Raw genomic sequence first — 10894 nt, forward strand, 5'->3', positions numbered from 1 at the left:
GCAACAAAACCAAGAGCACACTTTACGAGAGAGAAGGGAGCTATGATAGCCTTCCTGATAAACGTTCCACTCAGCGACATATGTATAGCAGCCACATGGTCATCAGTACACATGTTCACAAAACACCACTGCATCGATGTCAAGGTGAACAGAGAAGCACAAGTGGGGCAGAGGGTACTGAAGCATTTGCTTACAAGCTTAACTTCATCTCCAACCCAGGCACCACTGTAAAGAAGCTGCTACGAATTCGATGCACAGCATGTGAATCCAGAAAAGATCCATGCTGCAAAACAAAATGCTTGCTTACGTGTAGAAATAGTTTTGCAGCTTGAAGAATTTTCTGGATTCACATGCAACCCATCCGCCTCCCCAGGAAATGAGGTGAAACAAAGCAAAGACATAAAATAAGTTATACAATCAAGAGGAAGCCCACAGGATACTAAATGGACAGACAATTGCTGAGGAAAAAGAATCTGAAGATGGAGACCATACGCAGAGGCTTCCGGGAAGGGCGACAGGAGAGGCTGGACTAAATACCAAATGGTGAGGACAGTCAACACCAAACCAAAAAAGAAAAAAAAAAGGGGAAAGAGAAAGGAGACTACTACAAAAGGTGGGTTCCGAACCCAACCAATAGATGGAGGAATAATGCACAGCATGTAAATCCAGAAAATTCTTCAAGCTGCATAACTACTACTACAGGTAAGTGACTAATTTGTTATTGCTTATTCCTAGAATTTCAACTTTTTTCCCCAAGAGTGGTAGGTTTGGGACCTCCATGTAGTGAACCATGGAACGTGTAGCACCGTATCAATGAAAAAATGATATGGGATGGCGTCTATATGAGCGTCTCTGGTCTACTTCTAAGCCTGCGGCAAGCATTCAAACATCCTCCCTCCAAGTCACTGCAAATTTGTCACAGTTGGGGAAAAACATTGCTCAGAATCAATGTATTCTGTAAAAACCCTAGGCTGTGTGCCATTTTGTTTCTTATATTTTGCTGCAACACTGAAGCGACTGGCATATTTGTATGTAATTGCACCTAATTTTACTTATTTTGCACAGAAGACTGTTGGGCTGGGACAGTAAACTCACAAACTTTCTACCCCTACTTTGGGCTTGCACGGCACCATATCACCCCTCATTCCAACACCCTGCATTTCTTGGGTCCCGAAATTGACATTTACATTCACATCAGAAATTAAAGAGAGCACAAAATCCATATTTGTATTAGTCGCCCGATATTTAACATTTTTCTGAATATGCTTCATCCGTGCAATCATCAACTTCTCCTTAACCTTTTTCTGCTTACCATCAAAACAGTCACAACGGTATTGGGCATACTTGAATATCTCATCCATACTCTAGGACTGCCAGCAGACACACTCAGCCGGCTTTGTGAGCTAAATTCCGGGAGCAAGCCCAAAACAAAAGCAAATATGAATCCGCTAACGCCTCACTTGCACGTTCTTTGACTCCACTGTATTCACTTTGTTGCATGCATAATCCTCTCATAATATGCATGCATCAACTCTTTCTCGTGTGGATCTCATTATTTTTCCACTGCACCTTCTGTTTCAAATTATCTATCACTGATTTGTTTTTCTGCCTAACAAAAGCAGCTAGAGCATTATTAGGCCGACCTCTTGGCAGCTCCTCTGTCAGCCATGCAACAGCCACTTTGCATTCTGTCCACAAATCCTTAAGATTGACAATCTTAAACAATGTATTCAAATCGATCAAAAGCACTTTTGAAATAGTCACTAGTACATTGACCTCTGTCTACCACCTTTGGGGTTCCTCCCTAGAGTTTAGACAATTTGTCACAAAAGCACAGAGATCACCCCTGGACCAAGGAACATGCACATAATTCCCTACTTCTTACATAATTCCCATACTTCTTACAAAGGAAATTCTGTCAAAACTGATTCCATTTCAGGCTCACTCATGACCACACACACTTTCTTTTCTATATAATTATTTTTCTTTTTAGAGCCAGCTATCTTTTTCCACTTGTACTTGCTCATCTATCCAAACTTTTATGGAATTAATCAATTCCTTGATGTGAACCAGCAGTCGATAGACCCATGTTTTCTATTGTTGCCTTACTCAGCTCCATTCTATAGTTTTTACACAAGCTCTTTGTTTTGTATAAATCAATATCAAATTCTTCTGCTAAATATTCAAGCTTCTCTTATGCTTCATTTGCACATCTCGCTGCTTCTTTAGTTAAATACCTCAATTCATCTGAATTATACACAAGTGATCTTTTCTTGTTTTAATTGCACCTTGCAAAATGTCCCCAAATTCAATTTTCATATTAGCAATAATATTGTATCTTTTCTCAAATGGCACATTAGCTACAGCTTCAATAACAGAAGTCCCCATGTCTACTACTGTGGTTAAAATTCCACTAGGGCCAGGTAAAGCTGGCAATGTACTTGCAGTACTGAGAACTGTTATTGCTTATGTACTCACACCTGATCCACGCACACCCATTTCAGGTACTTGCAGTCTCTGCACCTTTGCCTGTGCATCATCTGTGTGAGGAGGTGGTCTAGGTTCCAACAGATAGCGTAGGAAAGTATCCTCCTCATCTGTGTAACTTTTTTTCATCTCTTTTTCAATTTTCATTTTAGAATTTTTATTTTAAATTTTCCTTTTTTCTGATTTAATAACTGTGGCAAGAAACACCATCACACATTGCATAATATTGTCTCCCCATGGCCTTTTCTGTATGCCCCACTTGAATTCTAACCACAGACTTCCTAACTTGCTTTTTCATTTTCTTTCTTTTTCAGTGGTTACTCGATCCCGTTTATTTCATGCTTCCAATTGTGTGGATCTGGTTTGCAGTTTTCTTTCACACAATGCAAGTCTCTGGAAATCAAGGTTTCCAGTATTAAAATTGCAGTCAAAAGGAAACTGCGTATCCTTATCGCTAGAAGTGAACTCATGCCAATCTTTTAACCACACACTGGTATAAAACCCAGCGTCCGTCATCATTTCGAATGCAGGAGAACCTTCTGGAGGAATCTTCTCACCTTCCGTAACACATAACTGTAGGCTTTTTCCATACACAATCCATTATTCTAGATTAACTTAATTTCAAAACCTCACAAAATAAATAAACAATCAATTCCAATGCAGCTATGACTACAGCACGGCCTTCAGCTCCAGCCAGCCAATGACAGCATGATTCATAATGACTTCTCACCAATCTGAGCATGACTCTCAGCGTTAGTCAGCTAACTGCAACATTACTTCTCTGTGAATAAAAATCTACACAATATGTTCGCCACCAAACACACAGAAAAATAAACAAACTAAGGCCCTCATTACAACCCTGGCGGTAAATCCCGCTTACCGCCGTGCTGACGGCCGTCGAGATACCGTGGGCGAGGTGGAAATCTGCTACAGGTATTACGACCCACATCCCGTAATCCGCCACAATACAGACACCCACACAAGTCCGCCACACCAAAGGTCAGTGATAAACTGGCGATACCAAAACCTACACCGTCACGCCAACAGAACTACGCCCACACTACCACGACCCACGAATCAATGCGGCGGTCATTCAACCGCGGTAATCCATTGGCGGTACACACCGCCGCGCTCAAAATACACACACATTTACAAAACACAACCACATTGGACAATTCCAAATACACACACCTGATACACATACACACACCACACCCACAACACTATAAAACACACACCCACATTACCCACAACCCCTTACAACGATTGTTTTGGAAGAAGCAGAGAGAGAGAGAGAACAGCAAACACAACACCAATATCCACAGGCACACAACACCATCACTTATACAACATCCATGCACCTCATAGAACACACACCAACACAACTCTTCACACAGCACAACAAACAACACCTCGCACATCACCCACACCACATAATGGCACCTCAAAGACACCCTAGGTTTTCTGAGGAGGAGCTCAGGGTCATGATGGAGGAAATCATCCGGGTGGAGCCACAGCTATTCGGATCACAGGTGCAGTAGGCATCCATTGCTAGGAAGATGGAGCTATGGCGGAGAATTGTCGTCAGGGTCAACGCAGTGGGACAACATCCAAGAACACGGGATGAGATGAGGAAGAGGTGGAACGACCTACGGGGGAAGGTGCGTTCCGTGGTATCCAGACACCAGGTAGCAGTACAGAGGACTGGCGGTGGACCCCCACCTCCTTCCCCACAACTAACAACATGGGAGGAGCAAGTCTTGGCGATCATACATCCTGAGGGCCTGGCTGGAGGAGCAGGAGGACTGGACTCTGGTAAGTCAAATCTCAGCTACTTCATCCCCCCACCGTACCTGCATGCTATCACAAACACCTAGCCCAACCCTCACACCCATCGCCCCAACACCCCACTGATACCCCATTATCACAATCCACACATCCCAAAACCAAGGCCTGCATGTTACACCAATGCATGGACCCCCATCACCATAGCATGTCCAGCATCACCATAGCATGTCCAGTACAGATACTCACCCAGGCCCCAAATTCACCATTCACACAAGGCCAAAGACAATAAGCCAAACACAGGAGTAGAGGGTAACTCACCCATTGGACAAGATGGCACACACAGATACAATAACTATGTATTTACCCCCCCCAGAGGACCCCTACCCAACATCACCGGACAGGAGGTGCCAGACATATCCAGTCCCCCCACAGAAGAGGCCCACAGTGACAACAGCAGCTCTGCACTCCTGGATCAAGATGACCAGCCCGGCCCATCTGGGACCTCGGGACAGTCGGTTCCCCTGCCACAGTCACACACCACCACTGAACCTCCTCTCTCAGGAAACACCACCACAGCACCTACCCAGCGGGCACATACCTCTGTCCCCAGGACACGTCAATCAGCAGTGTGTCCACCACTACTGGGACCCCAGGCAAACCCACCAACCCAAGACAATCAGGGACCTGGGGTCAGTGGCAGTGGGTACACGGTTCAGGGGACAGAGGCACACGATAACAGGGAAGCTGGGAGGACTGCTGTGCGACAGAGGGAGGACAGGCCCAGGGAACCCACTCTCCACGATACACTCTCCAACATCATAGGAGCATACCACCATTCCCAGGAGACCATGGGCAGGTACTGGCCAAGTTTCAGGAGACATAGCGGCTGCAGGAGGAACACTACCTGGGGATCAGGGAGGAATTGAAGTCCATTAACAACACCTGGTCACCATTGCAGGGGTGCTGGCAGACATGGCCAACACCATGAGGGACACAGTGGCACACCAACGGGCCCCTGACACTAGCCTGAATGATGAGCAGCCCTCCACTTCCGCTGGCGCTAGTGGACAGGAGGTCCTGCCACAGGACCAACAGGCAACCAGCACCCCACCCCCTGCAGAAGGAGAACCATCCCGCAAACGGTCCCTGAGATCCAGGAACAAGACAGAGAACATTGCCAAGACACCGCCAGGAAATAAGACTCTCCTGAATGTCACCCTTCTGTCCCACTCTGTTACTCTGTCCTCCTTGAACTGCCATTACTCCACTTCCTATGTCCCCTTGGACAATGCACCTGTTATACCAATAGACTGGACTCCACCAGGGACATTCCTCCACCATCACCCCAGCCCACTGCACAGCCCTTCCACTTATTAGCACAGAAATAAACACCCTTGAATCACAAATGAATCTGGAGTCAGTCTGTACTTTCACAAATGTGTAATTGCAACCTCTCTGAAAAATAGCAATGTCAATGTTCATTTCCACATACCAATGTTCGACAGTTGTTGGGCAGCAGTAAACATAGCAGAAGGCAGAAAGTGGTACCCAGATCTGTAAATTGGAAAGCCAAAGTGAAGTGTCAGGGTCCATACACAGAGTTGAAAAGGCAGAATCATGCAATGTCCTACAGTAGTATGATATGAGAGGAGCAGTGCCAGTCTCTTACCTGTGTCTCACTGGAAGTATTGCATGAGGATGATGTTTCGGTTGTCGATATCTTCTTCTTCTGCCTCCTCTTCTTCACTGTCCACAGGCTCCACAGCTGCCACAAGACCAACATCAGGCCCATCCTTCTGTAGCAAAGGCACCTGGCGTCGCAAAGCCAGGTTGTGCAACATACAGCATGCCACGATTATCTGGCACACCTTCTTCGGTGAGTAGTATAGGGCAGTGGTTCCCAACCTGTGGTCCGGGGACCCCTGGGGGTCCGCGAAGCCTTCTCAGGGGGTCCGCGAGAGCCTAGAAAATTAAACAATATTAACAAATATTGACAAATTAGGTCCCCAGCTTCCAGTAATGACTCAGGCGGGGGTCCCCGGTTTCCAATGATGATTCAGTGGGGGTCCCTGGGTTCCATTAATGTTAAAGTGGGGGTCCACAGAAATCAAAAGTTTGGGAACCACTGGTATAGGATGGAGGCACCGGTACCTGGCCTTCAGGAGGCCGAAAGTACGCTCAATTATCCTCCTAGTTCACCCATGTGCCTCATTGTAGCATTCCTCTGCCCTTGTCCTGGGATTCCTCACTGGGATCAGTAGCCATGACAGGTTGGGGTAACCAGAGTCACCTGCAAATAGAGAGGGACAACTGTTAGACATACACCAACCCTTAGGGACTCTCCCATACCCAGACGCCTATGTAAACTGTGTTGGGACCTTGGGCTCACCTATTAGCCACACACGGTGCCTCTGGAGTTGCCCCATCACATAAGGGATGCTGCTATTCCTCAAAATGTAAGCATCATGCACAGAGCCAGGATACTTGGCATTCACATGAGAGATGTACTGGTCTGCCAAACACACCATCTGCACATTCATCGAATGGTAGCTTTTGCGGTTTCTGTACACCTGTTCATTCCTGCGGGGGGGGACAAATGCCACATGTGTACCATCAATTGCACCAATGATGTTGGGATATGTCCCAGAGCATAGAAGTCACCTTTCACTGTGGGCAAATCCTCCACCTGAGGGAAAACGATGTAGCTGCGCATGTGTTTCAGCAGGGCAGACAAAACTCTGGACAACAGGTTAGAGAACATTGGCTGTGACATCCCTGATTCCATGGCCACTGTTGTTTGAAAGGATCCACTGGCCAGGAAATTGAGTACTGACAGGAGCTGCACTAGAGGGGGGATTCCTTTGGGGTGGTGGATAGCTAATATCAGGTCTGGCTCCAACTGGGCACACAGTTCATGGATTGTGGCACAATCAAGTCTGTAGGTGATAATGATGTGTCTGTCTTCCATTGTCGACAGGTCCACCAGGGGTCTGTATACCGGAGGATGACGCCATCTCATCATCTGCCCCAGTGGACGTGCCCTATGGAGGAGAAGGGTGAGCAGAGGGTGATACACCACATAGGTTTCACAAGGGTGTTTAGAACAATTGTGATGTAATCGGTGTTTTGCGCTGTATGTCCGTATTCCTGCCCAAAAGTGCTGTGACGCAGTTAGGTGCCCTGCCATGTGGCCTCCTGAAATGGGGGCTGCCTGACCTGTAAGGAGGGACAAGGGGAACTTAGGTAACTGCACTGGCATTGTGCAGCTTCGCGGTAGGCGGACGAAAACCGCGGCGCAATTCAGCATTGGTTATCATTGGGCCCTATGGGTTCCAGGAGCCAATGACGATGTACGCCAGCGGTGACGGTACGCACCGCCACGGACGTGGCCGCCATTTTCTAACTGTTCACTCACTTGATATCTGACCTTCAACAGGAGAGGACCTACACTGCAAGTGCTGCTGTGACCTGAGTCTGGAAGCGACAATGGCTACAGTGTCTGGGGAAAGGGCCCCTGCCTTCACCGTGGAGGAGTTGGACAACCTGGTGGCTGGGGTCCTCCCCCAGTACACGCTAATCTACGGTCCATCAGACAAACAGGTGAGTACACTGTGAGCATGATGGATGGGACATGAATGTATGGGGTGGCATTGATGGAAGATACAGGGGGGGTGAGCAGAGGCCAGCATGCGAGGATGGTCAGTGTATGTGTTTTTGGGCCAGGGTAGAAGGTTGTGGCCAATGAGTAAGATGAACCGGACGGGGGAGTAAAATCCATTCTTACCTCACTTTTTCTCTAGGTCAGCGCATACCACAAGAAGGGTATTTGGCGTGCCATCGCCAAGGAAGGGCGGACCCTGGGGGTCTACCATAGAAGGAGCACCCACTGACGCAAAAGATGGGAGGACCTGCACCGCTGGACCAAGAAGACAGTGGAGGCCCAGCTGGGGATGGCCTCCCAACGTGGAAGGAGTGCCTGTCGCACCATGACCCTCCTGATGTACCGGATCCTGGCGGTGGCATATCCGGAGTTGGATGGGCGCTTGAGGGCATCACAGCAGCCACAAGGGGGTGAGTACAGTCTCATGCAGCTGACTGCACGCTTTATGAGGTTTCTGGGTGTGGGGAGTGGGCTGTGGGTTCCCCTAGGCCAGGGCAAACGTGCCAGGGTAGATCCATTGTTAGGCAGGCTCAGTGGCAGTCCAACCCCAAAAGTGGTAGTGGCCCTCTACACCTAGTCAGGCTCCTGTGGGTTCCAGGTGTGCATCAAATGGGTCTAGGCACAGTCCACCATGGGCATGTGATTTTACCCTGAACTGTTAGTGCATGGCCTAGTGCACAGGGCTGATACCTATGTGTTGTGTCCACCAACGGTGGTGTTGTTGCAGGCATTGACCATGTGTCTCTTCTGTCTTTCCTCCCCTTTTTGTTTTGTCACCCTGCCCTTGTGTGCATTAGCATCATCTGGCAGAGGAGCATTGGTACCGGAGCAGGAGGGAGCTGCAACCCACATCGCCCAGGAGGGTGTATGTACGGAGTCTGAGGGCACCAGTGGGACGGAGGGCGAGGGGAGCTCCACGACGGGGACAGGAGGAGACACCAGTGACAGCGACTCCTCCTCTGATGGGAGCTCCCTTGCGGTGGCGGGCACCTCTGTGCCCACCGCATCAACAGGTACAGCCGCCACCCCACTTACCAGCACCACCTCAGGCCCCGCCCCAGTCAACCCTGCTGCCCTCAGTGAGGAGGCTAGTGACCGCCTGAGATCCCTCACTGTTGGGCAATCAACTATTTTGAATGCCATCCAGGGTGTCGAGAGGCATTTGCAGTAAACAAATGTATACCTGGAGGGCGTTCATTCTGGCGTGGCAGCCCAACAGAGAGCATTTCAGGCTCTGGCCTCAGCACTGATGGCAGCCATTGTCCCTGTGTCCAGCCTCCCCTCTCCAACTTCCACTACCCAGACTCAATCCCACAGGCACTCACACAAGCACCATCCCCATGCAGACACAACATCCACTGCCTCCACTGTGTCCCCCTCCTCCACATCCTCCTCCTCCCTTCCAGTCTCGTCTCCACTCACACCGCCATGCACTACATCCTCAGCCACTACCTCCATCACCTGCACACCCATCCCCACACACCGCTCACGTGCAATCAGCACCCCCACTACCATGCACACATCCCGTGTCCTCTCCCAGTGTGTCTGTGAGCCCTCACCCAAACTCAGCAGACGTACACCTCCTACAACCATTACCTCTTCCTCCACTCCCAAACCCACTCCATCTTCCCGTCCCAGTGTGTCTAAAAAACCTTTCCTTGCTAACATTGACCTCTTCCCTACACCTCCCCCCGTCCTATCCCTAGGGCCAGGATGTCCAGATCCCAGCCCAGCACCTCAGCCACGAAATCCTTGAGCACTCTGGTCCCTGCAAGTCCAGTAACATCGCAGGCGGCACCCATCAGGGCTGCCAGTGTGCCACCTAGTGAGGCCAAGGATCACCCTATTCCGCCACCTGCCAAGGTGAAGAAGGGGCCCACATGCCGTAGGGAAAAGCCACACCAACCACCCAGCAAGGCCTCCTCCAAAACAAAAGAGGACAGTGCCAAGGTTCCAGAAGTGACTTCCAAGGTGGGGAAGGGACACAAGGCTAAAGGGAAGTCAGCTCAGGGCACGGAGCCTCCGGGTGAGGGACTGGTGACACCCCTTCTACAAGACAGAACAGCAACCTGTACAGCGGTGGCCACCGCCGCAACCACCTGCACCGCTATCTGCATTGCTACCTGCACGCCCACCTGCACCGCCATCTGCACGCCCACCTTCACGTCTGCTGCCTCTGCTACGGCCCCTAGCATCATCCCCAGTGGGCAGCCGTCCGAGGCTGCAGGAGACGTCCTGGTGTCTCTCTCCACAGGTGCTGACACATGCACCATCGCCAGCATCCCCCCCGCTGACACCGCTGCAACCACCGCCCGCGACGTGCTCAGACAGAGCCACCACCTCCGACATGAACATCATTCCCAGTGGGCAGTCGTCAGAGGCTGGTGGAGTGTGTCTCTGCCTCTATGGAGTATCATACAACCTGTTCCCAGGAAATCTCGTGGCTCTGACACCCAGGTGCGGTAATGGGAACTGCCACACACCATGTGCAGCACTCTGGGCACCAAGCCCCCTCCAGGACCAGTGGAGAACAGCATCCACTACCCCAGTCCTTAGCAGGATGAAGCACTCTGGGCACCAAGCCCCCTCCAGAACCAGTGGAGAACAGCATCCACTAGAGAGACTGTGGCCTTGCACTCCCCTAGGCCAATCATTGGGCAAACCACCCAATTGAGAGACTTGTGAGACTGTGGCTTTGCACTCCCCAGGACCAATCAGTGGGCAACCCACCCACTTGAGAGACTTGTGAGACTGTGGCTTTGCACTCCCCAGGACCAATCAGTGGGCAACCCACCCACTTGAGAGACTTGTGAGACTGTGGCTTTGCACTCCTCAGGACCAATCAATGGGCAACCCACCCACTTGAGAGACTTGTGAGACTGTGGCTTTGCACTCCCCAGGAGCAAACAGTGGGCATGGAGCCCCCTCGTGGACCAGTGGCATCGTCCCATCATCCGT

Source organism: Pleurodeles waltl, chromosome 7 (genome assembly GCF_031143425.1).
Source record: "Pleurodeles waltl isolate 20211129_DDA chromosome 7, aPleWal1.hap1.20221129, whole genome shotgun sequence".
In the NCBI taxonomy this organism is placed as follows: domain Eukaryota; kingdom Metazoa; phylum Chordata; class Amphibia; order Caudata; family Salamandridae; genus Pleurodeles; species Pleurodeles waltl.